Source organism: Nothobranchius furzeri, chromosome 19, assembly GCF_043380555.1.
Source record: "Nothobranchius furzeri strain GRZ-AD chromosome 19, NfurGRZ-RIMD1, whole genome shotgun sequence".
NCBI lineage: Eukaryota > Metazoa > Chordata > Actinopteri > Cyprinodontiformes > Nothobranchiidae > Nothobranchius > Nothobranchius furzeri.
The window spans coordinates 14130218-14147581 of NC_091759.1; the positions used below are offsets into that span (position 1 = coordinate 14130218).

At 41.8% G+C, this 17364-nt stretch overlaps 1 protein-coding gene and 1 long non-coding RNA gene across 9 annotated transcripts in view; both read left to right on the forward strand.

The window, feature by feature from the left end:
• The window catches only part of gabbr2 (gamma-aminobutyric acid (GABA) B receptor, 2), a 297532-nt gene that overhangs the window by 21709 nt on the left and 258459 nt on the right, over positions 1-17364 (forward strand). The gene's annotated exons all lie outside the window — the stretch shown is intronic.
• On the forward strand, positions 4956-9423 carry LOC129164546 (uncharacterized). 8 transcript variants are annotated; one of them, XR_008564090.2, is made up of 10 exons: positions 4957-5382; positions 5518-5681; positions 5756-5813; positions 5889-5959; positions 6050-8038; positions 8565-8657; positions 8791-8954; positions 9029-9100; positions 9175-9245; positions 9341-9423. It is a non-coding gene; the product is annotated as an uncharacterized lncRNA (long non-coding RNA). The 8 variants fall into 8 exon arrangements; XR_011517349.1 differs by having other exon boundaries at positions 9175-9423; XR_011517348.1 differs by having other exon boundaries at positions 9029-9423.

Below are 17364 nucleotides of genomic sequence, written 5' to 3' on the forward strand. Positions count from 1 at the left end.
AAACGTAAGACGGTGGCAGAGTGCCGGGTTTCTTCTTCTTGAGAAAAATCCAACAACAATTGACGCCATCCTTCTGCTGCGACTTAAACGGGCAGCTTGTTGACAGTATGGATCCAGCTAAACCTTTTCATTACTTACATCCAATCAGCCAGCCAGTCAGGCGATGCAGCTTTATTTATGTGGCATCAATCAAACAAATCAAATGCCACTCAAAAAATACTCAAATGATCATAAATGAATCAGGCTCAAAGTAGATCTTTAATAGCGCTCTATTTTTACACGTTTCCTTCCAGGCTGTGTTTCATGAGCACAGTGGGATGCTGGAGGAATGAACTGGGGTTTTCACCAACGCTGCCAAGAAACATTGGTCGTCAGTATCTCTGCCAGCCATCTTTCACGGAGCGCTTTGATCTAGTTTGAAATTCCCCGGAAAAGCCCATCTGGGTTCAACTTAACACATTTCCCCACTTTAGACCTATACAAGATAGATAAAGCCAATTAATCACCATGCTAACGGAAACATATGGAGTTAATGAAGTGACACAAAAGTGAAATGATGCAAGTCATGCAGGACTACCTCTTACGATGCTGTCGTATTGTTTTAATCTGATGATGATTGGGGTGTTTGTAAGAGTCTGATGGATGTGTCCAGTGAACAGGGATCACTGACTGGGTTGATGACATCCTAAGATGTGAGAGGAAAGGATGCCTATAGAGAGCAGAGATTTCATTATTCCGTGTAAAGCCGATAATTCCAGGGGACCATCTGGATGGACATTATTCCTTCACTGTATTAACATTTCTCTACCCGTGCCCAGACCTGTCACAATCCTTTGCTGATGGGATTGTAAACACAGAACCAGATCAGTCTGATTCCAGATGCTTTTAACTATGACAGAACAGAAATAATGACTTGTGAAGCGTGATGTTCTGAGAGCTGCAGGTAAAATAATCATTTAGATGTGGATTTTGTGTAAAAATTACACATACCTGATTTTTGGAGACAGAGATGGTATGTCCTGCAGGACTGAAGGCAACCAAAACACAAATATGTGGCTGTAAACAATAACACAACACAGTAACAATAACAACCTTTACAGTAACGCCAATCTTGCAGAACTTCTTCTTTATTTCACGAGCAATAAGTGATTCATCCCAAGTCATATTAAACGGCCCAACTTCAAAAGATAATTTCGTAAGTGCTCTACATGACTTTTGGCATTATTGTTTCAGTGGAAATATGAAAGAATTACTCCTGGACTACAGGAAGTGTTACATTCAGCTGCTCATATTTATGAGTCTAAATAGCAAGAGGATAATTAACAATGTAAAGAGAAATGAACGGTGATGTAAAGGGTTACAAAACACTGCAGCATAAGCTAGTTTGTAGCAGCGCTTCATTTGTAAATCAAACTTTCTCGGAACGCAAATATTGACGTCAAACCAAAGTTCACTAAAGGCAAAACAGATGCCGGAACACGCACGGTAGGGGGGGTGGGGGTGGGGGTGTTTTGACAAGTAATTAAAATTGCGCCCACATTTTCTAAGTTAACACATATCTCTTCAGTGGCGGACTGGTAATCGGGAGAAACGGGAGATTTCCCGGTGGCCTGGCTGTTAAACTGGCCCGCTCAGTGTTTGCCGGTCATGACGTGCGTAATATCTAAATGAGCAATCCGTCATGCAGCTCACCAGAGCATCTGCCGTCCTGATGCTCACAAAAACGGAGAAACTGGGCACAAAGACACCCTCTCCTCTCACTTTGTCGGGGTCTGGCAAAGCGCTGCAGACACCCACCACCCCAGAGCGGCTACTGCACCACCGCACCTTTGGCCCCAGAGGCTAAATGGACCTAGACGGACAAGGAAAGGTGGAGCAGAAAAGGAGAGATTGAAAAAGAAGAAAGCTCTGGCCGCAGATGCATGTCCAGGCTGCCTGTATATGGTCATGTTGGGAGAACCGGTTTAAGGTGGAGTTTTTGAGCCGGTTTAATTATCGTGCAGCGCGCAATGCTGGGCACGTGGGGTTGGGTTGGGGAGTGAGAAACAGCGGCTGTCAGGAACGGATCATGATGATCAGGGGAGCAGCATCACTATTCTGAGTCCCTTCGATACTGGAGCTTCTTAGCTTATAGCAGCCTGGGAGGAAGATGGGTGGGCGTGGCCAACCCTAGTTTGTAAAACAGAGCCCTGAAACTGCTCACTCTGAAAGGTTCTGAAACGGTCAACTGCTGTTACTGCTTTACGTGAGGGCGACTTAGTGTGAAGAATGTCATGAAAATGTTTTTTTTAATAACTTCTTAAAAAGTCATAATATGTCTCTTTAGAATGTTCCTTTGGTCTTGCTGTTAGCTTATCTGGCCACAAGAACATAAACATGTTTAAGAAACTTTCTACAGCAGGTGAGATATTTATTATATATAGCAAATAATTAGCTGTTTAGCCTTAATGCTAATTCTAAATGCCCATTCCCTGCCAGGCAGAGGTGGAAAGAGTACTAAAATGTTGTACTTAAGTACAAGTATAATTACTTTCATGAAATTTTACTCAATTACAAGTAAAATTACCTGCCTCAAAATGTACTCAAGTAAAAGTAAAAAGTAGCTTATTTCAAATGTAGTCAGAGTAAAAGTTACTTAGTTACTTTTTTGACTGTGCAAGGACGGGCTCTTCTGAATAGTTAAAAAAAGACAATGGGGTATAAATGTCAAAGTGGCCGTTTTTTTATTGAATGAACAAATATGCATATTGAAGTACAAAGGCAGTTACACTGCAAACTAGTAACATAAATTAGGTTATAGTCACAAGCCCATGACTTTTCCCATAATGACCCCCCCCCCCCCCCCCCCCCCCGGCAGATCCTGATAAGCCTACCCAGTCTCTGAGCCTCTCCAGTAGCAGGTGATGGTCAACAGTGTCAAAGGCTGCAGTCAGGTCCAGCAGGACCAGAACAGAACTGTCCCCTGCATCACTGTGGGTCAGAAGGTCATTAGAGACCCTAAGAAGAGCTGTTTCAGTAGAATGAGCTCTACGAAAACCTGACTGGAAGCTATCATAGATGTTATGTTGATCAAGAGCAGCTGTGAGTTGTTTAGCCACAACCTTTTCCAAGATCTTGGAGATGAACGGAAGTTTAGAGATGGGTCTGAAGCAGCTATGGAGAGAGGGGCCGAGACTCGGTTTTTTAAGAAGCGGGTGGATTACAGCGTTCTTAAAGTAAGCAGGGACCTGACCAGAAACCAGAGAAGCATTAATTATAGAGAGCACGCTGGGACCGATGGACTGAAAAGCACTTTTAAACAAAGATGAGGGTAAGATGTGATGACTGTTGCTTGACTTGCTCCGCCCCAGCCTCTGCCATCTGGTCAAGATGTCTTCTCATATTGATCAAACCTGTTGAATGACAAATACATAACACATATTTAATATATCTGGCAATTAAGTTTTGATAGAAGATGCAACAAGAATTGTTTTTAGTAATGCATGCCTTACAAATACTATAATTTGTGTCGACAGACTCGTATATTTGAACTTTAAGTATGTTGACAGGATTGAAATGAATAAGAAACAGACTAAGGTATGATATTAAATTATAAAAAATTACCTGCTTCAATGATATCGTGCCTCTCAGTCCAGGTGGTCTTGAACTTTGGAAGAAGGATTGCAGCAGCAGTCAGCTCAGGGTCTTCCATCATCTCACCAAAGCGCTTTTGGACACCATCCTGAAGAGTGACAGACACATCTTGGAGACAGTCTCCAGTCTGCTGAGTTTTTCTTTTAGCTGGAAGATCACTTGAGGGGCGGGACTAGGAAGCTCAAAAATGACCAATCAGAAAAAAGAAGGAAATCCCGACTGTACCACACGATGCGGTAGATTTCTAGTTGTAGTAAAAAATATATATATATAGCATCTGGCAATGGCGTAAACATCTTTTATTTTTTAGAAGAAATGCTTTTAGCGCTTCTACTTGTGGTTTTAAAGAGCAAGTAACGTCTAAATTAACTTTTTTTTGCTGATGAACTGTATAAATGAGTGTCTAATAGTGTTTTAAATGTGTGTATTCATTATTTTAGCATTTTGGTGCATTTTCTTTAAAAATTAAAAATTCTGCCTAAATACCACAGTATAGCTCCACCTTCAGCTTAAAACATAGAATTTGACTCATTTTGAATAAATTTTAGCCAATGGCTAAAGAGTAAGATACTACGTAAACCAGTAGAGTACTACGTAGCAGCTCCGTGCCAAAGTTATAAAAGCATCGGGAGTCTCGGCCACGCCTTGTGGCGAGTTGGGAGTTGGATTTGCATGAGAGTGTAGGAGGTTAGCCGTAGTTCAGCATTAGCATATAGCATTAGCATATCCTAGTCTTAGCATAGCTTTTAGTGTTATACATACTTATTTAGTGTTAGCTTGGCTGTTGGATATTGTAGTTTAGTTAGTGTTTGGCTGTTAGTGTTATTAGGAAAGTAGTTCGGGTTTAGTGCTCCATATCGTGTTAGCATGGTGAGAAGGTGTAGTGCAGTATGGTTGTGGAGCTCTGTCGGGTTGCACTCCTTTCCGCTGGACTTAGAAATTAGGCGCCAGCGGTTGCGTGTCTGGAAAAGATTCAGCTCCCGCCTGGTGCTGTAGTTTGCAACCAGCATTTTACCCGCGATTCTGCACGTCTCCGTTCCAAGAGGGAGGCTGTGCCCACAGTGGCTCTTCCGCGATTTAGATACAGCCCACCGATCTGCTCCCCCACCATGACGGGCTCCAGTCTGAGGTGAGTAAGCTAAATAAAAGTTTTAACATCTTCTAAAGACAATTCCCTTCCTAAATGCAAAGTTTGAGAGACGTGGTTCACTCCATTTAGCTAATATCAGCCTGCACTGCCTTCGGGCTGATTTGTCAAGTTCACAAAATGTGGAACAGGATGTAAGATTAAAATCAGCGGCGAATCGGAACATATCTCGAAGCCCTGGCCGATGAAACGGTCCACATGACTGTCAGGCTCAGAGAAAATTCGGGTTGTTTTTGTGTCAGTCGGTAATTCTGCAACAGTGGCTCTAAACTGACGCAGCACTAGTTGACAGACAGCATTACAGCGTGAAATCCAGCACAGCGTGACCCGGTTCCGTGAGGAATTCTGTTCAGGAGGTCGCATTTCAGGATCTCCACATCATATGTGACTGACTTTTACGTTATAATGATCACACACTAGGAATGTTATAAAGCGCCTATATAGGACAGTTTCTTTTGTATATTATCTGACTTTATAAACAACAATGTGCTTCTATTTTTTTTTCAGACTAAATCTACCCAAGACATTGGCTGTCAGACTGAATTCCTAATCTGCAAGAATGCACTTGTCCAGGCTGACGTGAAGCCTTGCCCGTAGCAAAGGTGAATTATTTTTAATAATCTTCTATGTAAACATTTTATTACCTTCTAGTTTTAATTTGTTTTACAGATTGTTACAAGTGATTTTATGCTCTTTTAAATGTTTATAAATGTGCTGCTTCTTTGTTTTTTATATAGCTCACAGCCTCAGTGTGTCTTGTGACACAGGGACCATGACAGAAATTCATCTTCCAGAAAGTCCGAGAGCATCCACACCCCCTGAAAAGACCAAGATGTGAGGTGTCTGCTGTTGATTCCAGCTTCCACCTCAGTGACAGTGCAAGCTCAGTGAACTGTTCAAGGTAAAAAAAAATTAAAACATTTCTGAATTTTTAAGATATTAACAATTAAATAACTATGTGATTACATCATGAAGGAGGCTACTGATTCTGGCCCTGTGACACTTGGTGGTGACGTGTGAGCTGATTCACCTGGTAAATAACTTTTACTTTAAATATTTTGTTCTTTGCTATCAAAAGTAAATTAACTAATAACCTGCATTATTGCAGGACACTCAGCAAAATATGGACTCTACACCATGAGGCAGGCACACGTTAATAAATCTATAAGAGCACATAAGGTGAGTCACACCACATATTATTTTTATTACTGTACACTGTCCTGGATTTGTTTTCTTTCTGCATGATTTCTTTCTGCATCTCATCATTAGCCTGGCTGATCACCTGATAACTCCTGTCATCTGGTTATGACAGCTTGAGGATGTCCTCACACACCTGTAACCTATCAGCTCATCTGGCAGAATAGAGAGAGAAGAGACAACACCACATCTCCTGTTCCTGGAAAGCCTTCAGCCATCCTTCGATGACTGAGAACCTCCATCAACTCTGTCTCCTGTCTGCCTACTATTATTATAATAAATATTGTGTTTGACAAGTTTTTTGTGCTGCCAAATATCTCATTTAGATTCCAGTCTTGATATTTTAATGGATATTTATAAATTACATTGATTATCACTTTTGTTGCATGCTTAACTAGCTCTTGTGATGAATTAAACTAGCACCTCACTGTTAAAAGCTCGTTTTAATTTCAAGCATGTTTAAGTATTTATGGACATGAACAAAAACAGGAAATATATAAATTGAGATTTATTTAATTAATATAACAAATAAGGGGGAAAGAGTCATTGAAAGGCACGTTCTTCTGAAAGCTCCTGATCCTGACGACACCAGCAGGAGACCACCTGCAGACACCAGAGGACCACCTGCAACCAAGAGCAGCTGTTATCAGTAAATAAATAATGAAATCAGGGCAGTTTTAGTGGGCTGAACACATTACTGAATAATTTTATCATGGGGTAGTTTCATAACTTTATGCAGCAGACTGTAACTTGAGCCCAGAGCTGCTATCCAGCACGTTTCAGTGGTTTTCCTGCTTTTAACAGGTTGGATTAGCTGTTAAGCAGCTCAGCTATTTGTTGCTGATTAAAACCAGGTGTGTTGAAGTAGATAAATCTCTAAAACATGCTGAATACTAGGGCCGTGGAGACAAACCCTGCAGCTAATCTGATGCTATGGCTAACGGCTACTTACATTCAGCGATGGTTCTGTTGGGTCGGTTCTGGTAATTTCAGGCAACTCACAAGCTCAAAACAATAAGGCTCAGGTCCGCTTGTCTCCTCCAAATAGACTTGGTCCCTTTCTTCTTGAGTGTCTGGGTAAGGAGGGGGAGAAACGTCCTCCACTTCTAATGACTGCTCAGAGTGAAGGGAGCAAGCATCGTCTAGTTAGCCATCGTTTCGTCACTGCCGCGGCTCCGCCCTCTCGGTCCTCCAGGCAACGCCTACTAATGTTGCAGTTTTTAAAATTGATACGTGGGTGGAGTAAGACTCTGAGGGGGGAGTGACAACTTCTTTAAAGAGCAAGTAACGTCTAAATTAACTTTTTTTGCTGATGAACTGTATAAATGAGTGTCTAATAGTGTTTTAAATGTGTGTATTCATTATTTTAGCATTTTGGTGCATTTTCTTAAAAAATTAAAAATTCTGCCTAAATACCACAGTATAGCTCCACCTTCAGCTTAAAACATAGAATTTGACTCATTTTGAATAAATTTTAGCCAATGGCTAAAGAGTAAGATACTACGTAATCCAGTAGAGTACTACGTAGCAGCTCTGTGTCAACGTTATAAAAGCATCGGGAGTCTCGGCCACGCCTTGTGGCGAGTTGGGAGTTGGATTTGCATGAGAGTGTAGGAGGCTAGCCGTAGTTCAGCATTAGCATATAGCATTAGCATATCCTAGTCTTTAGCATAGCTTTTAGTGTTATACATACTTATTTAGTGTTAGCTTGGCTGTTGGATATTGTAGTTTAGTTACTGTTTGGCTGTTAGTGTAATTAGGAAAGTAGTTCGGGTTTAGTGCTCCATATCGTGTTAGCATGGTGAGATGGTGTAGTGTAGTATGGTTGCGGAGCTCTGTCGGGTTGCACTCCTTTCCGCTGGACTTAGAAATTAGGCGCCAGTGGTTGCGTGTCTGGAAAAGATTCAGCTCCCGCCTGGTGCTGTAGTTTGCAACCAGCATTTTACCCGCGATTCTGCACGTCTCCGTTCCAAGAGGGAGGCTGTGCCCACCGTGGCTCTTCCGCGATTTAGATACAGCCCACCGACTCTGCTCCCCCACCATGACGGGCTACAGTCTGAGGTGAGTAAGCTAAATAAAAGTTTTAACATCTTCTAAAGACAATTTCCTACCTAAATGCAAAGTTTGAGAGACGTGGTTCACTCCATTTAGCTAATATCAGTCTGCACTGCCTTCGGGCTATTTTGTCAAGTTCACAAAATGTGGAACGGGATGTAAGATTAGAATCAGCGGCGAATCGGAACATATCTCGAAGCCCTGGCCGACAAAACGGTCCACATGACTGTCAGGCTCAGAGAAAATTCGGGTTGTTTTTGTGTCAGTCGGTAATTCAGCAACAGTGACTCTAAACTGACGCAGCACTAGTTGACAGACATCATTACAGCGTGAAATCCAGCACAGCGTGACCCGGTTCCGTGAGGAATTCTGTTCAGGAGGTCGCATTTCAGGGTCTCCACATCATATGTGACTGACTTTTACTTTATAATAACATCACACACTAGGAATGTTATAAAGCGCCTATATGGGACAGTTTCTTTTGTATTTTATCTGACTTTATAAACATCAATGTGCTTCTATTTTTTTTCAGGCTAAATCTACCCAAGACACTGGCTGTCAGACTGATTTAGTAATCTGCAAGAATGCACTTGTCCAGGCTGACGTGGTGTTACCCGTAGCAAAGGTGAATTATTTTTAATAATCTTCTATGTAAACATTTTATTACCTTCTAGTTTTAATTTGTTTTACAGATTGTTACACGTGATTTTATGCTCTTTTAAACGTTCATAAATGTGCTGCTTCTTTGTTTTTTATAGAGCTCACAGCCTCAGTGTCTTGTGACACAGGGACCATGACAGAAATTCATCTTCCAGAAGGTCCCAGAGCATCCACACCTCCTGAAAAGACCACGGTGTGAGGTGTCTGCTGTTGATTCCAGCTTCCACCTCAGTGACAGTGCAAGCTCAGTGAACTGTTCAAGGTAAAAAAAAATTAAAACATTTCTGAATTTTTAAGATATTAACAATTAAATAAGTATGTGATTACATCATGAAGGAGGCTACTGATTCTGGCCCTGTGACACTTGGTGGTCACCACCAGGTGGTGACGTGTGAGCTGATTCACCTGGTAAATAACTTTTAAATTAAATATTTTGTTTTTGCTATCAAAAGTAAATTAACTAATAACCTGCATTACTGCAGGACACTCAGCAAAATATGGACTCTACACCATGAGGCAGGCACACGTTAATAACTCTATAAGAGCACATAAGGTAAGCAACACCACATATTATTTTTATTACTGTACACTGTCCTGGATTTGTTTTCTTTCTGCATGATTTGTTTTCTTTCTGCATCTCATCATTAGCCTGGCTGATCACCTGATAACTCCTGTCATCTGGTTATGACAGCATGAGGATGTCCTCACACACCTGTAACCTATCAGCTCATCTGGCAGAATAGAGAGAGAAGAGACAACACCACATCTCCTGTTCCTGGAAAGCCTTCAGCCATCCTTCGATGACTGAGAACCTCCATCAGCTCTGTCTCCTGTCTGCCTACAATTATTATAATAAATATTGTGTTTGACAAGTTTTTTGTGCTGCCAAATATCTCATTTTGATTCCAGTTTTGATATTTTAATGGATATTTATAAATTACATTAATTGAATTATCACATTGTCGCATGTTTAACTAGCTCTATTGTGATGAACTAAACTAGCACCTCACTGTTAAAAGCTCGTTTTAATTTCAAGCATGTTTAAGTATTTATGGACATGAACAAAAACAGGAAATATATAAATTGAGATTTATTTAATTAATATAACAAATAAGGGGGAAAGAGTCATTGAAAGGCACATTCTTCTGGAAGTTCCTGATCCCGACGACATCAGCAGGAGACCAGCTGCAGACACCAGAGGATCACCTGCAACCAAGAGCAGCTAGTATCAGTAAATAAATAATGAAATCAGGGCAGTTTTAATGGGCTGAACACATTACAGAATAATTTTCTCATGGTATATTTTCATAACTTTATGCAGCAGACTAGCTTGAGCCCAGATCTCCTGGAGAGCTGCTATCCAGCACGTTTCAGTGGATTTTCCTGCTTTAACAGGTTAGATAAGCTGTTAAGCAGCTCAGCTGTTTGTTGCTGATTAAAACCAGGTGTGTTGATGCAGATAAATCTCTAAAACATGCTGAATACTAGCTTTTTGGGGCCATGGAGACAAACCCTGCAGCTAATCCAATGCTATGGCTAACGGCTACTTACGTTCAGAGATGGGTCTGTTGGGTCGGTTCCAGTAATTTCAGGCAACTCACAAGCTCAAAACAATAAGGCTCATGTCCGCTTGTCTCCTCCAAATAGACTTGGTCCCTTTCTTCTCGAGTGTCTGGGTAAGGAGGGGGAGAAACGTCCTCCACTTCTAATGACTGCTCAGAGTGAAGGGAGCTAGCTTCGTCTAGTTAGCCGTCTCTTCGTCACTGCCACGGCTCCGCCCTCTCGGTCCTCCAGGCAACGCCTACTAATGTTGCAGTTTTCAAAATTGATATGTGGGTGGGGTAAGACTCTGAGGCACACTTGACATGCACTTTAAAGACATCTGTGTCATTTAGAACAGAGGAAAGAGCCGCAGCGAACTCCGCCGCTGTCTTCGTTGTTTATGAGAAATTGAGCATCGCCGTGTATGACGTGAATTAAACAGGAGGAGTCTGGCAGGCCAGGCTGTCTTTCTCATACCATTAGCGCCTATTTTCTCCTACCCACCATTCATTGCACTGTAAGGTCACTGAACACATGTTTCACACTAAGAAGTTCAACTCACCTGTTGACCCCTCAGACATCTCTTCATTAATCCTTCTCACAAGCTTTGATCTTCTTAGGTGATCCTCCAGTCATCTGAATAGTCAGTTAGTGTTTCTTATCCTTTCCTTCGTACCCCGTAACACTCGTAACTTAAGCACCCAGTTCTTCTGGTGGGCGGCTTCGGCGTCCACATCACTTCCGTGTTTGGGTCTTACCAGTGTAGACATATAAGTATATAGACACTTCATTAAGCGCTGGATCACTCTCGAGTGCGTTAAGACGCTTCTACATATGTATATGTTTATACTCTCGTCTCTTCTCTGTAGTGTCTGAGTCTGAATCCAGTGCGAACCGTGCCGACACAGTATTTTGCAATGTTGTTTTTTTTTTTACTCGGTAACGGATAAGATAAAAAATGTAGCGAAGTACAATACTTTCAAAAAACAATACTTAAGTAAAAGTAAAATTACAGATTTTAAAAACTACTTAAAAAGTATAAATGCGCAAAAAATCTACTCAATTACAGTAACGCAAGTAAATGTAATTTGTTACTTCCCACCTCTGCTGCCAGGTAATCGTGGTTCCATTTTTCAGGCTCTTTTTAAAGCTTGGTGCAACTTCGGTGCACTCTGTGCTTCAGTTCATGCTACAGTAATTACTGCCCTTATTAGTATTCTAGTCGAACATAACAATTAGCATAGCCATTACAAAACCACGGATCTCCTTTGTGAAAAAACGGATAAGAAAACTGTTGATAACAAAAAATATTTTCGCCACACTTCTATTTCACAGTGTGATCTCACTTTGTTTTTCTTTGGCAGACGAACGTAAAAGAGAACAATTAGCTAGTGGTGAGCCCATGCTGTGCATTCATTCACGAGGTGGGTAATCTTGCTAATTGTATGTTCCAGAGACATCCATTATGGAAGTTATTGATTGGATTCAAGCGAACATGGCTAATGATACAGGTGCACATCTGTCCTGTTTGCCCGTCTGATAAACACACACACACACACACACACACACACACACACACACACACACACACACACACACACACACACACACACACACACACACACACACACACCCGAGAGGGTGGGGTGTTTGTGCAGACATCATATGACCTTTAAAAACAATAATACACTAAATCTTTGAGTGGAAATTAATTTTTAAAAGTCTGCGATGCAAAATCGTTTAGCATGGCCACCTACATGAACACAGAGCGTGTGTACCAGATCACTGATTTTTAAGACGTATAAATCAGAGTTCAGCATGGTCCCAAGTGGTTGTTGGCAGTGTCTCTCTACATAAATATTATCTGTACGCCCCGACTCCACGCCGCTCTCTGCTCTGTTGACTTGCTCTCACTCACAGGGGAACCTCTATTGATTTCTGGAAGGCCTTCATGCCGACTACTTTCGCTCAGTGGAATCAGAAGAAATGCATCTTCCACCTCTAGCTCTGCGCTCCATCCTCTTTTCTCTGCCTCGTGCCTCTTTTAAAGTATTTAGTGGTTAGTTTTAGTTGGCTCCTGAGAGTTATTCAATTTTCTGGATTGGAAATTCCTGCAGAACCTCCTAAAGTGCAGTTTCGGAACTTGCATCAATATTTTTAAAAGGAAACAACTAAGCGTATGTCACACTTGTTGTTTAGAAATTCTAAAGTAATTTATAGAAAACATTTAAATTGACTATCTGACCCTGTTCTAGGATAAAGTAGGTTGTCTTTTAAGTCCTTCCCCTGGTCTCTATGGCAAAATGAATCATGACACAAGTCTAGAGTTTTGAAGAGAGGGAGCTGTCAATGGACCACAGCTCCCAGTGTGTACTACAGCAGATCTTGAGGGGTTGTATTCAGCACGTTTTAGTAGTTTCTCTGGTCCAGCACACTTGATTCAGTGGTTGAATCAGCTGTGCAGCAGCTCACCAGGCTCTGCAGAACCCGGTTAAGCTTGGTTTATGCTTGACGCATTCACTTTCCGCTTGGTGGTGCGGCTCTCGCGGCTGGAACGCGCTTCACAACTCGCAGCGTTTATGGTTCATGCGGCTCGTCTCTGCGGTGAGCCAATATTCTCCCAAACTGTAGGGGCAGCATGGAGCTCTACGGCATGCAACCAACACTACACCATAGTAGAAGTAGAAATTACTGTTTACAACATGGCATTCCAGCATTTTTAACAGCGTCCTCATCTTTTCCGACAGTGCGAGCTATTTCTCTCCAAGAATTATTAACAACATGTTGATCACGGTGATCTCTGAGAGCTGAATCATACAAATGTCTGTATTCACGAACCTCTGCCATACTAGTTCTTGCCGGTCCGCCATGTTTTCCGCGTCCGACCGTCTGCGTGGTTAGAAAATTTCCTAGGTGCGCGTTGTGGAAATTTTGGGCCGTGCGGAGACGCGGTGGAGGGGCGTGGTTGTTAAAATGATGCAATTTCGCCGTGCGGAGCCGTGCGGAGCTCGCGGACGCGTCAAGCATAAACCAACCTTTAATCAGCTACTAATTGAAATCAGGTGTGTTGATGCAGGATTAAAATAAAAACGTGCTGGATACCAACTGAATAGCCCTGCACTACAGGGTGATGCACAAGGTGTCAGGTGTTTCTGAGCAGGAACATAACAAAAACATGTAGTCAGAGCAGCCCCCCTCTACAAGGCTATTTGAGTGTGTGTGTGTGTGTGTGTGTGTGTGTGCGTGCGTGTGCATGCGTGCTAGGAGGCGTGGCTTTCAGCCACTCCCAGAGGAGGTGTAGGGATGGGAGCTGTAGCCGTTCAAATTTCAAAATCTTCTATTCTTGATGACATCATCCTATACGGACCACATCTTTTAGTAACAAAACAGGCTTTTACTGGATAATTTTATAGTTTTTCCTTCTCTTTTCCCCACACTGTTGGTGAAGTTGTGTTGACAGCATCACTGTTAGCTCGACTGTGTGAAAAACTGTGGCACGCAGGATGACGGGGTTGTGACCATTCTTCTCTCCATGATAGAGGTCAAATGTAAATGTCAGGGTTGTCTGAGAAGGAAAGATCTTCTATTTGCAATCCAGAATGAGCTGTGACAGATGCAAAGAGCATCGAAAGCATGGATTTCACAAGAAGATGAGAAGAAATAAGAGAAAATGTAGAAACAAAAAAAAAGTCTGAACAATCAAAGTGAATTAAACGTTCTCTAGCTGCGTTTGGCATATTTCTGAAAACTGTGTCGCATTCTTTTAAACATTCAGAGCAACAGACCTATCAGCAACTCATATTAGACATTGATTTTTATTTAAATCTCATATTGATTGGCCACCGGTGACTCTGAAAGCTTTTGCTCAGTTCAGTAGTGCCCCAATATTATCAAAATAAAGACAATTTTTCCTTTCAACTACAGATATGCAAAAATTATTTCATCCAATCACCTTTATAATGAAAACACACAAGAAAAGATGTCTTAAATTCTTTGTAATAAATAAGGACACACCATGTTTCCCAAATCGCTGTGGATTTACAGCCCAAACCTATTAGAAATGAAGGTGTTAACCCAAGCCTCGTCACATGTCACAGCTTCGTCCCACTTCAACAAAGGCCGCCTTAAATAACGTTAGCGCCTATTTCATTTATTACTTTGTGAGGGTAATTGAAATATTAACACAGCTTGTTAGACACGAGAGACGGAGTGTCTTCGGTGATCAGATCGTCCTCATCTCACAGAGGAAATGATGTCAAATTTAAAGTTCATTCTGAACATCAATCTCAACATGTTTGAGGGTGATGGCAGGAGCAGGTGTGGGCAGTCTCACCAACGTTATAACAAAAGGATGTTTTAATGAAGGCTGTTAATAGTGGTTACATGTTCATTGAGGTAGAGATTATGGAGGATAAATAGGAAGGTGTTAGTAAAGCGATGAATGGAGAAAGCACAGGTATGGAGAGAGAGAGAGAATTTGGAGAAAAGAGGATTTCAAGGAAAGGAGGGACGCTCAGACATGGCAGCTGGATGTGACTGGTGCCAACACAAGCTGGCATGTTTACCCCTTTTCCAGCGATGTGAGAGCGGCGCCGGAAAAAGGTGTATGCAGCGAAAACGAGACGGAGGCAAAACATCTCTCTGCACCTGTGACCTGTTTGATCTGAGCAGGCATGTTGGATGTCTGCTCCTCCACATGTCTGTGTGTATGTGTGTCACTGTATGGCTTTAATTGCAGCGTGGTTGTGTGTTCCATCGAGCCTCGGAGACAGTCGTCGTTTCCGGGGGGGTAAGAAGGAACATGACAAGTGTGCCAAACTTGCAGAAGATCAAGTGAGTGTTGGGAGCCGTGGGTGTTGAGGGGGGGCTAGGATGCCATGTGCAGCTACTGTCACATGCCACGTTTGGCACGATGGTGGGCGAGCGGCAGGCGGGTGAGGAAAACACCACCTACCAGGAACTGTGGGCGTCGGGGGGGTTGGACAGAATGGCTACCGTCTCCTCGGGCTTTATCAGACAGAAAATCTAAAACATGGAGTGATGCAACTGCCACTAACACTAGAATACTAGCACAATCTGGTTAAGTGCAATACTGCTGCAGGACAATGATATGTTTGGTTTTAGTCAGAGATTTCAAAAGGAAGGAATGTAGTTTCATAAGTGAATACTGTAAAAAATACCAAATTGCATACAGAATGGGGTGTACAACCAATATCCATGTCATCCGTCCATCCAAGCTGAGGCCTCACAGACCCAAAAATCTCCATCTGGTGTTCCAAGGACAGAGATTCAGAACCAACTTTAAAAGCTTTTTTGTCATCGTCACTTGCAGTGAACTTCTTACTTTGGTACCCAGAAGTGGATGCCAGAAGTACAATTTTAGATAAGATACAATAGATAAGATAAAAAGAAGCATGCACAATTACAAAAGTATTAGTATAATATATGTAGAATATCAGCTATTAGTGCTACATTAGCTGGTATGTGCAATGTTCAGTAAACCACAGATCACGCAAATGTACAACGTGCAATTATTTGTGTGCCATTATCTCTCCTGTGAGTTACCCCAGGTGTCTTCTCCCAGTGAGACATGACTGGAACACCTTCAGAGGGAGGTGGCCAGGAGGCACGCTACAGATGCCCTAACCACCCTAATTTGGCTTTGTGTCATGTGGAGGAGTTGTGGTCCTCCTTCAAATAACAGAGATCCTTGCCTCATCTACGAGGTTGAGTTGGCCACCACACAGAGAAAGCCTTTTATATGCAAGATCTGTCTCCGAAGGCCATAGATGAGGTTTTGAATGTAGACCAGACCCTGTTTATGAACACAACAAGCGAGAGTCGGGGTGAAGGTCTTGCTTTGATCATACAGGAACTGGCCTTACAAGTGGCCCTCGCAGCAGCGCATCTATGTACATAAAATTAAATGAACTCTGCATGCTGACAGTTTAAACCGCCTCTACAGTATGAGTAAAATATGTAGCTATGGTTAGGGATGGGTACCGAATTCGGTACTTTTTAAGGTACCGACCGAATTCCATAGTACCAACTGAGCACCGATTCACGTCGTTTGAAACGGTGCCTCGTTTCGGTACCCGTCCTTCATAATGAGAACTTGCCTAGACAGCTGCGCATGCGCAAGAGCGTTATGTCATCGGTCCCTGCGAGCCAGTTGTAAACAGAGCAGCATGGTAGAAAGAACGCACGCTAAAGCTTGGGTCCACTTCACTAAATGTGATGGGTAACTGGGTGATGATGAAACCAGCGACAACGATCTAAGTGAGACATCCTCATCTTAATCTGCTCCGGTAGGTAAATAAAATGTTTAAGAGAACGTTAGCTTGATTTGTTAGCTTCCGTTTCACTAATGGTGCGTTCGCTTTCTCCTCGGAACCCCGAAATTCCGACTAGAAGAACATGAACGCGCTCTAAAGTTTGGCTTTACTTTACTAAATGCGACGGGTGATTGGGTGAAGATGAAACCAGCGACAATGATCTAAGTGTGAGGCATCATCGTTTAAATCTGCTCCAGCAGTTAAATAAACTGTTTAAGATAACGTTAGCTTGATATGTTAGCTTCCTATGCCACCATTGTTATCAGCTAATGGTGCGTTCGCTTTCTCCTCGGAAATTCTAATTTCCCAGTAGGAAAAATCAAATGAAAAAAGACGGCAAAAGGAATGAAGATACACAGTAAATTTAGTTCACAGTAAAGATGTTTGCTTCAGTTTAATTATTAGCTTATAAAACTACAAGGATGATGTTAAAATACAAACAGTTGAATGTTATTTATCGTGATATTTATCAGTTATGGTTATATATTGAGAAAAATATATATTTAATTATAAAAGAGAATTAAAAATATTAAACACTCAAAAGTATCGAAAATTGGTACCGTTAAGTACCGGTATCGATTCCTAGGTACCGGGAATTAGTACTGTATCGATTCAAATGTCAATGATACCCATCCCTAGCTATGGTGTTTACATGCATTAAACACACATTATTATTTGCTCCAATTTCTTAAAGTAGTTAGCAAATCCCTCTTCTACAGATGTGAGTTTTGACTCCCAGGATAAATAAATCACATCATTAGTCCTTCTAAATGTTAAATTAACTTCTCACATGTT